Source organism: Condylura cristata, unplaced genomic scaffold (assembly GCF_000260355.1).
Source record: "Condylura cristata isolate star-nosed mole 26May11 unplaced genomic scaffold, ConCri1.0 scaffold00027, whole genome shotgun sequence".
NCBI lineage: Eukaryota > Metazoa > Chordata > Mammalia > Eulipotyphla > Talpidae > Condylura > Condylura cristata.
The window spans coordinates 22,568,040-22,583,170 of NW_004567128.1; positions in this window are offsets into that span (position 1 = coordinate 22,568,040).

The window sequence follows — 15,131 nt, forward strand, 5'->3', positions numbered from 1 at the left end:
TTTGTTGTCAACAACATCTGTTGATTGGTTAAGCAAAGGTGAATGAGTTGAGGATAGTAGGGGAGTTTATACAATCTCTAGAGTGGTGAGAGAATTGAGCTGTGCCATCAGATTTCTTCCCTGGGGGCTTGAGCAACGCAACCCCATGACCAATCGCGGCCATAGCACTCTCCCATTAGGACCTCTGCTGCTGCTACTTAGAAGGCTGAAAGTCTGTCGTTCAGGTTCTGCCATCCTCAGAAGGCCGCACGCTATACTTTGCCTCTGCCTCACTCTCTTCCAAATCAAACCCTCTCATGGGAGGAAGATTGCATGCCCACACCCTGGCTGCTAGCAGTCTGGGAAAACCACTTTCTGCCTTCTGCCTTGGGAGGCAAAGGGTACAAAGTCCTCCTGATTCCAGAGGGTGTGCACAGATGCTGGACAGCCAAAGGCATGAAAAAACATCCTTGTATTAAATGAGCCTAAGGCAGAATGTACAGAGTCCCAGTTTTGCGTTGTTGACCTTGCTACACACTGCCTTGGTAATAATTGAAATGTGGCAGCTCCTTCCTTTAAGAGGGTACAGTGATTCTCTTCGTGATCTTCCAAGGCCAGGGATATTTGTGAGGTTGGGGTGGTAGAGAGCAGCAGCAATAGCAGGCAAGGGCTCAAGAAGGGCACGTGACTTAGGAAGTGCCTCCTGACATAACACAGCGGTGTTCCCTGCTGATGGTCGTCACCGAGGTAAATCCTGAATCATAGTGCAGATGTTTGATAAAACCACAGCTCAGATGCTTTCTGTCACTCATCATTCAGGAAATGCAAATGGAAACCACAATGAGACATCTCCTCACACCTGTTAGAGTGGCCGTCATCAAAAAGACAAGCGATAACAAATGGTGGTGAAGATGTGGAAAAAGGGAACCCTTGTGTACTGTTAGTGAGAACGTAAGTTGGTAAAAACATTATGGAACACAGTATGGAGGAGCCTCACAAATTTAAAAATAGAATGACCATATGATACAGCAATTGTGCTTCTGGGAAGATATTCAAAGGAAACAAAAACAGTAATTCAAAAAGATATCTGCACCCCATGTTCATGGCAGCATTATTTATGACAGCCAAGACGTGGAAACAACCTAAGTGTTCATCACTGTCTGAATGGGTGAAGAGGTTGTGGAATATCATTCAGCCGCAAACATGAGGAAATAAGGCAGAGAAAGACCAATATTATATGTTCTCACTTATATGTGGAATATTAAAAAAAATCCAAACAGTAAATTCATAGAAAAAGAGATCAGACTTGTGGTTTCCAGAGGTGGAGTTAAGAATATCACGTGAAAAGGATCGACAGAGACTGAGATTTGGCCTCGTTTGTTCGATGGCCACTTGAGACAACTGATTTTTGCTGACTCGACTATACCAGTTACATCCTAGCACCTACAAACTAGGGCTTGTCTAGGATGCTGGGTTTGAATACCGCTCTTTCACCACTAATAGTTTGACTTCAGGCCTCAGTTTTCTCATCTCTGAAACAGGGGTAATGATGATACCTCATAGAGTTAGCTTAAGGATAAAACGAGATCATGCATATGAAGGCTACCCAGCACACACTGAGCACTGAATAAATGTTAGTCTTTTTATTACTGTAGTAATTGTTATTATAGTTTCCCTGTTCTTTTTTGTCCCTTTTATGCAAATATGGTATATATGAGTCAAACGAGATTAAAGGAGCCTTTTAAATAATGCGAAACAAGATTAGTAGCAACTACACAGAAGTAGAGATTTAAACATTACAGGTTATTGATTTGAATGGAAAGGAATCGAAAGTACAAATATAGATCAAATAGGTCTCAAATAAATGAAGACATTTTGTTTGTCTGCCATAACAATGTACAAGAAAACCTAGTTCAGTCGCTATTTCCAATTACCAACCCACAATTACACTGTGGATTTTATTACACAAATAAATACTCAAGCATATATAAACAGAACATAAATTATTTATTTGCTTCTTTAATCCTACCTGGTCAGTGTAAAATGTTAGGTCGAAGGTAGTTGAGACAACTTACTATTTAACTAACAAACTTTGCAACTGTCCCTGATGTCCTACATAAAAATGCATATATTTTTAAAATATGAAAGAAGCTACTTTAAACCTGCAAGATAGACGATATCTTCAGGTCTTGAAGGCTTTCCACATGGAGGAAAATTCTTGCTGAACTTGAATATATTTTTATGCAAAAGGAGAGGGAAAAATAAAGTACATATTTGATCGCCTTTGGCTGGGCACCATTGGGTGATAATATTATCTGGGGCCAAGTGATTCTCAGATAACCTGACCAGGAAACATGGACTCCAGGGTAAGGGCCAAACCCTGAGGGTAGCATCCAAAACTTTCATATCCAGCCCCTTCTTATCTCCTTGGCCTCCTCTCTTGACTCTCTTTGCTTCCAACATCAGCTGCAGCAGCACCACAACCTGGAAGATTATTACCCGTTCCCCTTCCTCTGCTCAGTTCCTTTTACCTGCTGACTCTCACTGACTCTAAGTTGATGGTTTTTTCCATTTTAGCTCCAAGTTGGGTTGTATACTCTCCTCTGAACCCTGAAAATGTCTGCTGTATAGCCCCATCATGCTCTTACCTCTCCAGATTATAAGGATTTCTTTGGGTCCTCCCCCTTTAATAGACTATAAGAACCTTGAGGATAAGGATCATGTAGTATTAACCAGTGCATCCCCAGTATGAAAGAAGGAAGCAAGAGAAAGAGAGAAAGAAGAGGATGAGATTAGTTCAGGTCTTCTGAGAAGCAGACTCAAAGAAGAGATAAAACAGGCAAGGAGTTTAGTAAAGAAAACACCTTTGAAAGAACATATGGGCGGGAGCTGGAAGAGACACAGGCAGGACCTAGTAGATCTCTATGCAGACCTTCCCCGGGAGGGAGAGAGGAAAGAAAGTTCTGGAGGAAGGATCTGAGACGACCCTTGAGTCTTAGGACAGTTTGAGCAGGTAGTGGAGAGACCATGAGCCAAAGTTGTGTGTCAAAGGATTTCCCTGTCTCTGAGGAATGGGCCTGCCTTGCTTCTATCACTTGTGGGAGCAGCCTGTGTGAGGCATGGTCACAGCACTGCCGTGATAGATGTCACAGGCTATATTCAGAGGCTCAAGGTCAGTTACACTTCTGGCAGTCAGCGATCTGAGTGTTTCATTCTCATGAGGAAGGGAGGGAGGAAAGGAGGACACTGAATCAGAATTTCCAGGGAAGGGGTCCAGAAATTTTATTTTTTTTAAAGCTCTCAAATGATACTAAAGCATAGCCATGCAGCAGGAAATAATCACAGACTCTTGAGGACCTAGACTTAAAGTGCACCAACAAAACATTATAGTTGGTCATCCCAGGCCTCAATTCTAGTTGCACACTTGTGATTCACTCGATGACTTCCTTATACAGTTTTCAAATCTCCCTTTTCAATGTCCACATTAGGAAATGAATTCAAAAGAAATCCTCAAATAGAACACTCATTTGACTCCCAAGCTCAGTCCTTCCATCTGTGTGGCTCTGACTGCCAGAAGTGTAACTGACCTTCAGCCTCTGAATATAGCCTGTGACATCTATCACCACAAGTGTTCTGAGTGTTCTAAAACTGCTACTAATTAGTTAATTTAAACTAGGAGAAACTCAGCTAACTTTGTTTCAAAGCCTAGTTGTTCTGTTCATTTCTGTTTGTATTTGGCACAACTCCCAGCTGGCCTCTCAGGACCACCCAAGATGTTGGATGACAGATGCAGAGACCAGTTAGAGCAAGAAAGATTTAAGTAATTTTTAAATACACTAAAATGGTCCACAAATACAGACGTTTTGATTGTACCAGTTCTTACAAAACCCTGTGCCCTTTAAGGCTTTCCTGACATTTTTGTTTCCAGCCTGGTTCAGTTCTTGACAAACAAAAATACTTAGTACCTGTTATAGTAATTAATAAGAATTTAAGACCTCTAACCCAGTTTAATGTGGCATTGCATGATGCAGCAATACAATTAATATGACTTGAGGTTTTTCCCTCTGTCTTTTGCTTTGTTTTACTTGCAAAGATTTTTCATGTGCCTTGCAACCAGTTAAACAAAACTGGATATTTAGAAAAAAATTTTACCTTCCCCAATCTAGTCCCATTTGCTGAGGCCAGCAGTGTTATATTTGGTTTATATCTATCCACAGAAACAAAACAAATAGGATACATATTGTTGTATTATATCCAACCAATTGTCCTTTGGGGAGAGATTGTTTCCAGTTACAACTAATGCAAAAATCTTTGTACATGTACAGTTCTATGTATGTTGGTGCTTATTTTCCTAGGGACCCAACAGTGGGGTGGCTGTGTCAAAGAGTATTGCTGATTTTAATATAACCTGCCAAATTATATTCTTAAAATGCTATAGCAAATGCTTTATTTATAATAGGAAAGACATGGAATCAACCCAAATACCCAAAAGTAGATGACTGGTTTAAAAAGATGTGGGAAATATACACAATGGACTATTACTCAGCAACCAAAAAAGATAAACATATGCCTTTTGCAGCAACATGGATGGAGCTGAAAGGGATCATGCTTAGTGAAATAAGCCAGAAAGAAAAGGAAAAATACCGGATGGTTTCACTCATAGCAGGAGTATGAAGGACCAGGGGAGAAAATAATAATAATAATGAACAACTAAATACCAGAGACATTTTATGGGGGTAGAGTGGGGAATGGGATCAATGATGGGGTGGAGGGGAGGGAAGTGCACTGGACTATGGTGATGGCACATGGGTGATTTGGTGGTGGGAAGCCCACGGGGATTACAACTGGGATGGAAAAAGGCACAAAATGATGTAAAAACAAACTATTATATGATTTATAAAATGCTATAGCAAATGTACCTCTAACTCGGAATGAAGGCAGGTACACCACTGTCAAATTAGTACTAAGTTTTCCCTGATGGGTGAAAAATGACATCTTATTATTTTGTGTGTGCATGTTTATATTTAAAATTTTAAAAATTGCTATAAAATATCCATAACATACTGTTTACTATCATAGCCTGTATAGTTCAACAGTAACTACCTTCATACTGTTGTATAACCAATTGCCAGAACTCTTTTCATCTTGCAAAACTGAAATTCTATACTCATTAAACAATACCTTGTCATTTTGCCCTCCCCCTAGCTCCTGACAACCATTCTATTTTCTATCTTTGAATTTGACTATTGTAGGTATATTAAATAGGGAGAATCATATAGTATTTGTCTATTTTACTTCCCATACCTTCAAGGTTATGCCATATTGTAGCATGAGTCAGATGTTCTTCTTTTTTATATAATAAAATTAGAGCAGGAATAAATCAAGTGGAAAATTTAAAAAGACAGTACAAGGTATCAGTGTTAACTAAGGGCTGATTATCTGAAAAGCTAAACAAAATAGAAAAACCTCTAGCTAGCTTCAATACAAGAAAAAGTAAGAAAACACTAATAAATAAAATCAGAAATAAAAGAGAAGTTACAACAGACACCTGAAAAATATAAAAGATCACTAGAAATTACTGTGGGCATCTTAATGTCCATAAATTGAATCACTCAGAAGAAATAGTTACATTTTTAGAAGCATACAGACTTCCAAGATCAAGTCAGGAAGGAATAGAAAACCTGAAAAGACCAATTACAAGCAAGAAAATTGAAACTGTAAACAAAAGTCTCCCAAATAAAACAAAAGCCCAGGATTAGACAGTTTCACTAATGAGTTCTGCCAACCCTTCAAAGATAAACTAATACCATCCCCAAACTCTTTCCAAAAATTGAAAAAGAGGGAATGTTTCCAAGCCCATTTTATGAGGCCAACATTATTCTGATACCAAAAGCAGATAATAATATCATACAAAACAGAGAAAACTATAAGCCAATATCCCTCATGAAGATAGAAGCCAAAATCCTCAACAAAGTCTTAGTAAACTGAATTCAACATTACGTTAAAAGGATCATACATTGGGCCCTCCCTTGTGGCACAGCGGGTTAAAGCACTGCACTGAGAAACTAAAGCCACCTCTGCATGAGTTCGATCCCCGCCTGCCCCGGAGGTGACCACATGGCGCGGCAGACCTCTCCTGACCCGCCCGCTGCTCCCCTCAGCAGTGTACTTCGTTGATCTGCCTGTTCTGCTTCCCGCTCTGTCTCTGGTCAATCCTCTCACCCTCCGCATCTCTGGCCTGTACCCCAGTTCTGTACGAATAAATAAATAAATCTTTAAAAAAAAAAAAAGGATCATACATCATTACCAAGTGGGATTTGTTCCAAGGATGCAAGGATGGTTCAGCATATACAAATCAATGTAATTCGTCACATCAACATGAGTATATAAAAAATGATATGATCATATCAATAGATGTAGCAAAAGCATCTGACAAGGTTCAATAGCCATTTTTGATTTAAAAAATCAATAAAATTGGAATAGAAGAATATAGCTTAACACAATAAATGTCATATATGACCAACTCACAGCTAACATCATACTCAATGGTGAGAAACTGAATGCTTTTCCTCTAAAATCAGTTACAAGGTAACGTTGTACACTTTCACCGCTACTATGTAACATCATATTGTAAATCTTAGCTAGAGCAATTAGGCAAGAGCAGACTATAAAAGAAATCCAAATTGGAAATAAAGGTAAAACAATCATTTTTGACAGAAGACATGAAAATATGCATAGAAAATCTTAGACACCTCTAAAAATATGTTAAAATAATAAATCAGCAGGCAATGATCTTGCAGGCTACAAAATCAGTATATAAAAATCAGTTGCATTCCTGTATGCCAACACTAGAGGAGAAAGAAAACAAGAAAATTACCCCAGTTATAATTGCATCACAAAAAGTTAAGTATCTAGGAATAAATGTAAAGTAGGTGAAACACCTGGATGATAAAAATGATAAGACATTATTAAAAGAAATAGAAGACACAATGAAATGGAAAGATATTCCATGACCATGAAATGGAAGAACCAACATTTTTAAATGGCCACCTTACCCAAAGCAATTTATAAATTCAATGTAATCCCTGTAAAAATTCCAATGGCACTCTTCAAGGAAATAGAACAAACATTATTTTTTTAAGATTTATTTATTTATGCATATAAGAGCTTGGGTGCAGGCTAGAGATGCAGGGAATGAGATGATTCACCAAAGACAGATTAGGAGCAGAACAGGTAGACCTACTGCAATACACCACTGAAGGGAGCAGCAAGAGACTGGTGAGGTCTGCTGTGCCATGTGGGTCACCGCCCTGGCCAGGACTAAAACTCATGCTGCAATGGCTATGGACAGCTTCAGAGTGCTGCATCCCAACCCTTGCACCACCAGGGAGGCCTCTAGAACAAACTTTATTAAAACTTGTATGGAACTACACAAGACCCTGAATAGACAAAGTCATCTTGACAAAAAAGGAAAGTGGTGGTATCACATTCCCAGACTTCAAACTATAATACAATGTGATCTTAGTCAAAACAGTATGGTACTACAATTAAAAGTCACACAGATTAATGGAATAGATTTGAGAGCCCAGAAATAAACCCACACATATCTGGACTATAAATTTTTGACAAAGGAGACAAAACTTTACAACCAAGAAAGGAGAACCTCTTCAACAAATGGTGCCAGGAAAATAGGACGGCCACATGCAAAAGTATGAAACTAGACCACTATCTCACACCATAGATAAGAATTATCTCAAAATGGATTAAAGATTTGAATGTAAGACCTGAAACTATAAAATACAAAGGAGAAAACATAAGGAAAGCAAGACATTGACTTCAATGATATCTTTGGGGACTTTATTCCAACAGCAAGGAAAACAAAAGCAAAAATAAACAAATGGAACTACATCAAACTGAAAAGTTTCTGTGTGGTAAAAGAAACTATCATTAAAATGAAGAGACACCCAACTAAGTTGGAGAAAATATCTACCTATCACACATCTTACAAAGGGTAAATATCTAAGATCTACAAAAAATTCATTCATTCAGCAAGAATAGAAATAACCCAATCAAAAATGGGTAGAAGAGCTAACTAGACACTTCTCCAAGAAAGACGGATAGATGGTCAACATACACACAGAAAAGTGCTCATCATCTTTTATTATCAGGGAGATGCAAATAAAAACCACAATGAGATACCATTTCATACTGGTGAGAATGAGCCATTTCAAAAAGACTAGAAACAACAAGTGTTGACAAGCATGTGAGAAAAAGGAATGAACTTCATATACTGTTGGTCAGAATCTGTACTTCATCAGGCCCTATAGAAGATAGTATGGAGACTTCTCAAATTATTGAAAATATATCTACCATATAATATAGCAATTCTACTTTAAGGTATCTATCCAAAGAATACAAAAATGCATCAAAAGGAAGTATACACTCCTATGTTAATTGCAGCACTGTTTACATTAACCAGGGTATGGAAACAACCAAAGTGCCCAATGACAGGTGAATGGATACAGAAGATCTGGTATACTTGTGACAACAGGGTGGAATGAATGGGGATGATACTAAGTTAAATAAATCAGAAAGAGTAAGAGAGACAAAATACCAGAGGATTTCACTCATGTGGAATATACAGAAACAAAACAAAGGAACAGTCAAAACTAAGCCTATAAGTCTGACTATAGAATTGAGGCTACCAAAGGTGGGCAGGAGATGGGCAGAGATGGGAGGGGCTCCAGTGAACTATGGTGGAGGATTATGGGTGCTCTGGTGGTGGATGTGATGTGGTAATATATATCTAAAGAGGTGTGGCCCTACATCCCTAAATTATATACAGTGTTATAAACCAACATTACCTCAATTAGCTTTAATACAATTTAAAAAGTAGTCTTAAAAAGAAAAACTTCCTTTTTTCAGGCGGAATAATATTCCATTGTGTAGGTATACCACACATTTGCTTATGCTCTGCATTCATCTTTTGATAAACACTTGGGTTGACTTCCACTTTTTAGATAATGCTATGAACATGGATGTACAAATACCTCCTTGAGACCCTGCTTTCAATTCTTTTTGTCATGGACTCAGAAATGGATTTTTTTTTTTCCTCGAGGAACTACCATGCAGTTTTCCATAATAGCTATACCATTTTACATTCCCATCAACAACGGGGAATTTCAATAAGGGTTCCAGTTTCTCTACATCCTCAGCCACACTTGTTATTTTCTGTTTCATTCATTGTAGCCACCCTCCTCCTTTTAACTTTCATTTTTACACATAAAGATGTGAATATATTTACATATTAATAATAATGTATATTGGCTCTTTGCATTTCCTTTTATCAATTAACTGTTTATAATTTATAGTCATTACTTTCCTTTCTATTGAGTTGTCTTTTTTTATATCAATATCAGAGGCCATATGCACACTCATTCTTTGTGATCACAAAGAGTTAATTAGCAACAATTTCATATAGTTCAATCAAACTTATGGATATTAATCCTTTATCTACCACTTGCTATAACATTTTCTCATCATCTCTTAATTGTCCTTTGACTTTTGTGGTATCTTCTACCACTGAAAAATTTTATTATGCATATTATCAAATGTTTTGTTTCTTTTATGCTTTCTTAGTTTCTCTTATTATTTAAGAAGCTCTCTGAATCTTATATAAATATTCTCCACAATGTACTTCTAGAATGTTTGTTTATTTTACCTTTGCCTCCTTAATCCATCTGTCATTAAAGAAATAGGGTCTAACATTGTATTTTTTATGTAATAGGCAATTAATCTAGCACCATTTATTAAATCAACTGTTACTGAATGGAAATGCTACCTTTATTATATGCTACATTAATTTCCTGTAAAATTTGTTTCTTACCTCTGCATTCAATTCCACCACCGATCTGTCTGTTTTTGTGCCAGTGACCTACTCTTTTGAAGACACTAGTTTTATAGTCAGTGTTAATATTTGTTAGGACAAGATACTAGCTGTGCTTGTTTTTCAGAGTTTTATTAGCAATCACACAGAGTACCAGGCCTTGAGCAAATGCTTGGCGAGGAGAATGGAAAGGAGGGGAAGGAAGAAGCAAGTCTCTCCAGAAGCCTTCAGCATAGGCCTTTGGTTGCTCATAATTGCCCTCACAAGTCCTTAGGAAGCACCTCCGAGGTCGATGGGATTATAAAGGAAGGTGGAGGCACAACAGAAATGAACTAGCTGCTTTAAAGTTTGGGTTAAGAATGCACTTGTCCTTAACATATTTAAATGACCCCAAAATATCATCTCTGCATGTCAGTCTACAACTTCACTTATTAAATGAAACATATGGAAGGTGCACAGCCACCATGGGATCGCCCAGCCATTAGTGAGGACACACTGGGAGCCAGTTAGGGCACATCACCCACTCGGTACATCAAAACAGCTGTTTCCACAGGATGCCAGGAATCATGAAAATAAGTCAGCCATACCGTACAGTTAGCTCAGGTCTCCACACACACACACTCCTAACATAACTAGGGTGCTGGACCTACCCACTCCCACCGAAGCAAGGGCTACCTTGAACAGAAATCTAAAATTCCTCCTCAGTGGCCTCGCCTTTTGTCTCACTGCCATGTTTGTGTTAAGTGTCTGCTACTTCACTGCGCTTCTGTCATCCACGTCATTCAAAGTCACTGGCTACAGTTAGTTCCCATTCTTTATAAAATGTTTAAAAATACATCAACTTAGTTTTACAGGAACAAAACTCCAAAAAGTAATATAGAGAACAAAAATAGATATATAGAAGGAAAAATGAAATTTATAGAAAAGTCTGTTATGTGCCCTCCCCGCGCTCCCCCAAGCTCCCCTAACTTCTGTCAAGTCTTAATTACGTGGAGAGTAGCTTCTATAAATGAGCTACAAGAATTCGGTCTTCTTAGATTTCTCATAAGTTAACATCCTGGTTTATTAAATCGCAAATTGGTTAAATTTTACAGTGAGGAGAGCATTCTTCTCCAGCAGGCAGGGAATAAAGAAGAACTCCGCTCCCCAAGGGAGTGGGAGCAGAGGCCAGCCAGCCCGTGCTGGGGGACAGAGCACCATTGGGACCCCAGGGAGGCAGATGGTGCAGGTGAAGTCCTCACACACAGTTGGGAAGTGCATCCTAACTTCTGGCAGCCATGGGAAACTGAGGGGAGTGAGGTAGGGGGGTGGCCCTGCAGCCCACCTGCAGAGGGAGGTTCAGCACAGTATGAAGGACAGGAAGCAGGGAATGGCAGAATTGGTTAGGGGCACCCTGCCCAGAAGCTGGTGCCTAGAGTAGGTATGTGGACAACACTGCCTTTTGGTGACACTGCAGGGTGAGCAGGGAGAAAACTTGAGAGCCCACAACTTGAAGCGAAGAGGACCATTCAGGTCACTTCCTGGTAGAACTTCTCAGAGGGAGACCCCCGCAAACCCCTCACCTGCACCTCCAGCCCCAGGAGTGCTGCTAGAAACCACCCTGGGCAAAACTGCAGCAGAGTATATTCAAAGGCAAAGGCTTGCGAATGGCTTTCCTTTTTCCGTCCAGATCTACGCCACCCTTCTCCATCCACAATGTGGCCCTATAGGCCGACCTCAGTGAACTTCATCCGTGGGCTTACATGTGCTTCACTTTCTAGTTACCTCCGGAGGCCAGAAAGCGGGAGATCAGAGTATTTATTTCCTTTAAATGCCTCCCTGCTGTGTCTCTGAGGGCTGGCTGGCTGGATCTCTGAATCAAAAGCCACTGCACCTGTCAAGAGGCTCTCTTCACAGAATTCTCTCTTTAGGTTCCAGTAATTGCTTCTTCCTTCTGCTTCTTTTGGCCTGTGGTTTCCCTACACCCTGATATGCTTTTGTAAATAGTCTATTAAACTCATCTCAATTTACCCAATCTGAGAATGCCATCTGTTTCCTGCCAGGACTGGGAATTATACAGATAGCTTGTTCTGACAAGCCTGCTGATGGAGATTCGGAGGACCCCTCCTTGTTCCAGGCTGAGGGGCAGTCTGCAGATAGCTGGAGATTACTGTGTGCACCTGGAGTGAAGCCCGGAACGTGAACTCTCCGGGCTCGGGGATTGTGTCTTACAGTTTACAACCCCAACCCGGTGTCTTTTCTTTCTTCATTTCAAAATACTTTTCTGTCTTACAAGGGTCCCCTTTTCAAATAACAACATCCCTAAAAGGCAATGCTTTGAATTATTTTCTTCTCAGACCAAGACAATCAGAGAGCCCTGGAGCAGGAATTAGATGTCACTCAGGGGAAGAATAAGCCAGGAAGGGAACAGGGGCCGAGGAGATGAGGGTCTGGCTTAGTACTGGAGAAAGACTGTGCCCTACTAGGGAGAAAGAGGAAGCTCCAGAGACCTCCACCCATTATACAACTTTGCTGAAGGGCGAACTCCGGGGTCAGGAGGAGGTGCTGATCCAGCTAAAGAGAAACAGGAGAAGCCCTCCCTGGTGGCGCAGTGGTTAAAGAACTGCACTAAGAAGCTGAAACCACTTCCTCATGAGTTCGATCCCCGCCTGCCCCCGAGGAGCTCCACATGGCGTGGCAGACCTCTCCTGACCTGCCCGCTGCTCCCCTCAGCAGTGTACTTCATCGATCTGCCTGTTCTGCTCCCCACTCTGTTCCTGGTGAATCCTCTCACCCTCCGCATCTCTGGCCTGTACCCCAGTTCTGTATAAATAAATAAATCTTTAAAAAAAAAAGAGAAACAGGAGAAAAATAATAGCGCCTACCACCATGCTGGAGGGCCTCCACTTCTCAGCTGGTGGCAGGCATAGGCCAGTTACCTGCAAATTTCACAGTATGAAATATATGCTAGAAGTTGTTAGGAGATTAGGTGGCCTTTTATCATTTTTTAAAAAGCTAATGTACAGGAGCCTCCCTGCGGTGCAGGGGTTAGAGACACAGCTATCAAACTATCACCAGTCACCTCAGCATGAGTTCAATCCCCAGCCAGGTTGCTGACCCACAGGGCTCAGCAGACCTTGCCTGCGTTGCCCACTGCTCCCCTCAGCAGTGTGCTTCAGTAGATCCACCTGTTCTGCTCCCCACTCTGGTGAATCCTCCCACCCCACTCCTTCACCCCCACACCTCTGGCTTATACTCTAGTTCTTGTATGCATAAGTAAATAAATCTTTTAAAAAACCAATATGCACGGTGATAACAGCTATGTCTAAATCGTGTGTGTCTAGAGAAAGACTGGAAAATACATGAAAATATGTATAGTATTGAGGATATAGGATAATTTTCCTTTTTAGTTTTATTGAGGTATATAACTGATATACCCAAAAAATGTACATAAGTTTAATGTATATATCTTAATGGGTTTGGAAATATGCGCACACTCATGATACCATTGCCACAATTATAGATCTACACCTTCAAAAATGTCCTTGTGTTATTCATGGTGATTTGGGGGGGGGGAAGGGGAGGGTGTTTATGAATTTGTAGGGGAGGTATAAGAATACAACATAAGATCCTTCCTGTTAACATGTTTAACGTATGTACTATGTTGCACAGCAGCTCTCTAGAACTTACCTTGTATTTTGCATAGATTTTTCACTAAAAACTGTCCATATCATAGAATTATTCTTCTAATAAAAAATGAAGGAAAAAACTCCATAAACTAATATTTCTATGAAATTAGGCAAGGCATTTTCTTTTTAGCTTCTTTTTGTACATCTATATGAGATAAATGTTTTCTACTGTTCCATTCAGATTTTACAAAAAGTAATTCTGAGCTGTTAAGATGAGTCATACATTTCATGTGGATAAAGAAAATCACATTTTATGTCAATACAGAGAGGTTACTTCAACATTGCAATAAAAATCATGATATAGGTAGAATTGTTTTTCCCCCCCCACTGAAGGTGGGGGAGGCTACAGTAACTGAAGATTTTTCTGTTCAGTGTCTCCCAGTTCTTTCTCTGGTTACTTAAAGATTTTTTTTCCTTGACTCCACATAACCCTTGTGGGCAAGGTGCCCTTCCCCCACTTTGATAAGGCTTTACCGGCCATATGTCACATCAGAGACAATCAGAGCATTCCTTAAAATTGATACATGGATAGGGGTACAAAGATCACTTTCTTTTAGAGCTACTAAACCTCTCTAACTACTACCTACATGAACTTAGACAAACCATTTAACATCTCTGAGCTTCCATTTTCTCATTTTAAATGATAATAATGTGATTTACCTCTTTGTGAGGATCAAATGATATAAAACATGAGAAAGGTTGTTACAAATTTGAAGTATTTTGTAGTATTATTAATTTATTACAATTAAGCATTAATAAAATTATATGATAAAGTGATCCATTGGAAAGCATTAGTCAGTGACATTTCGAGGAAGTAAATCTCCCAGGAATATTCCCACCTTTAAAGATGGCCATTATATAAAGTATAAAAATAGGCTGCGTTAATCTATAGTGTCAGAAGTTAGGACAATGGTTAAATTTGCACCCAGGGGGGACTAGTTATTAAAGAGGACATGAGGGGGCTTCTAAAAGTAGTTTGTTGTGTTCTGCTTCTTGACCTGAGTTTTGTTTATATGGGTGTATTGTGAAATTCATTCACCTGTTTACCTAAGATATATGTCCTTTTCTGTGTGTATGTTATACTTTCATTATAAGTTCTAAAAACTTAAAGACTTCTGTCTCCATGAAGATGGAATAGATATACTTTTCCTTACCCCTGCCCCCATTATGTGCAAATAAAAACTCTGGATTTCTATATGCAACAAATGCAAAAGAGAAGTGGGAAGAACTATTGAGGTGTTCAGTACCCAAAGAACAAAATGGTAGTGACTTCTTATGGATTTTCTTTTTAACACACATACCCCGTATTTGTAACGAAAGAAGCTGGCACCCTGAAATGTGAACAAGTACAAATTCAAAAGCTTACTCTTTCCAGTAAAAGAACCAGGAAAAGAGCAGGATAGGAAGAAAACGTTTAGACAATAACTGCTCTACTTCAACTAAATCCCATAGAAAATTAAAGATCTGTGGCCCCACTCCCACTTATGGCAGCAAAAGCCAAGTGGGGTATTTAGAATTCCTCCCTTGTCAGGCTATAGGTACCTCAAGCTACCCAACAGAGTGGCATCAGGGAAGGCCAAATATAGAGCTAACTTGTT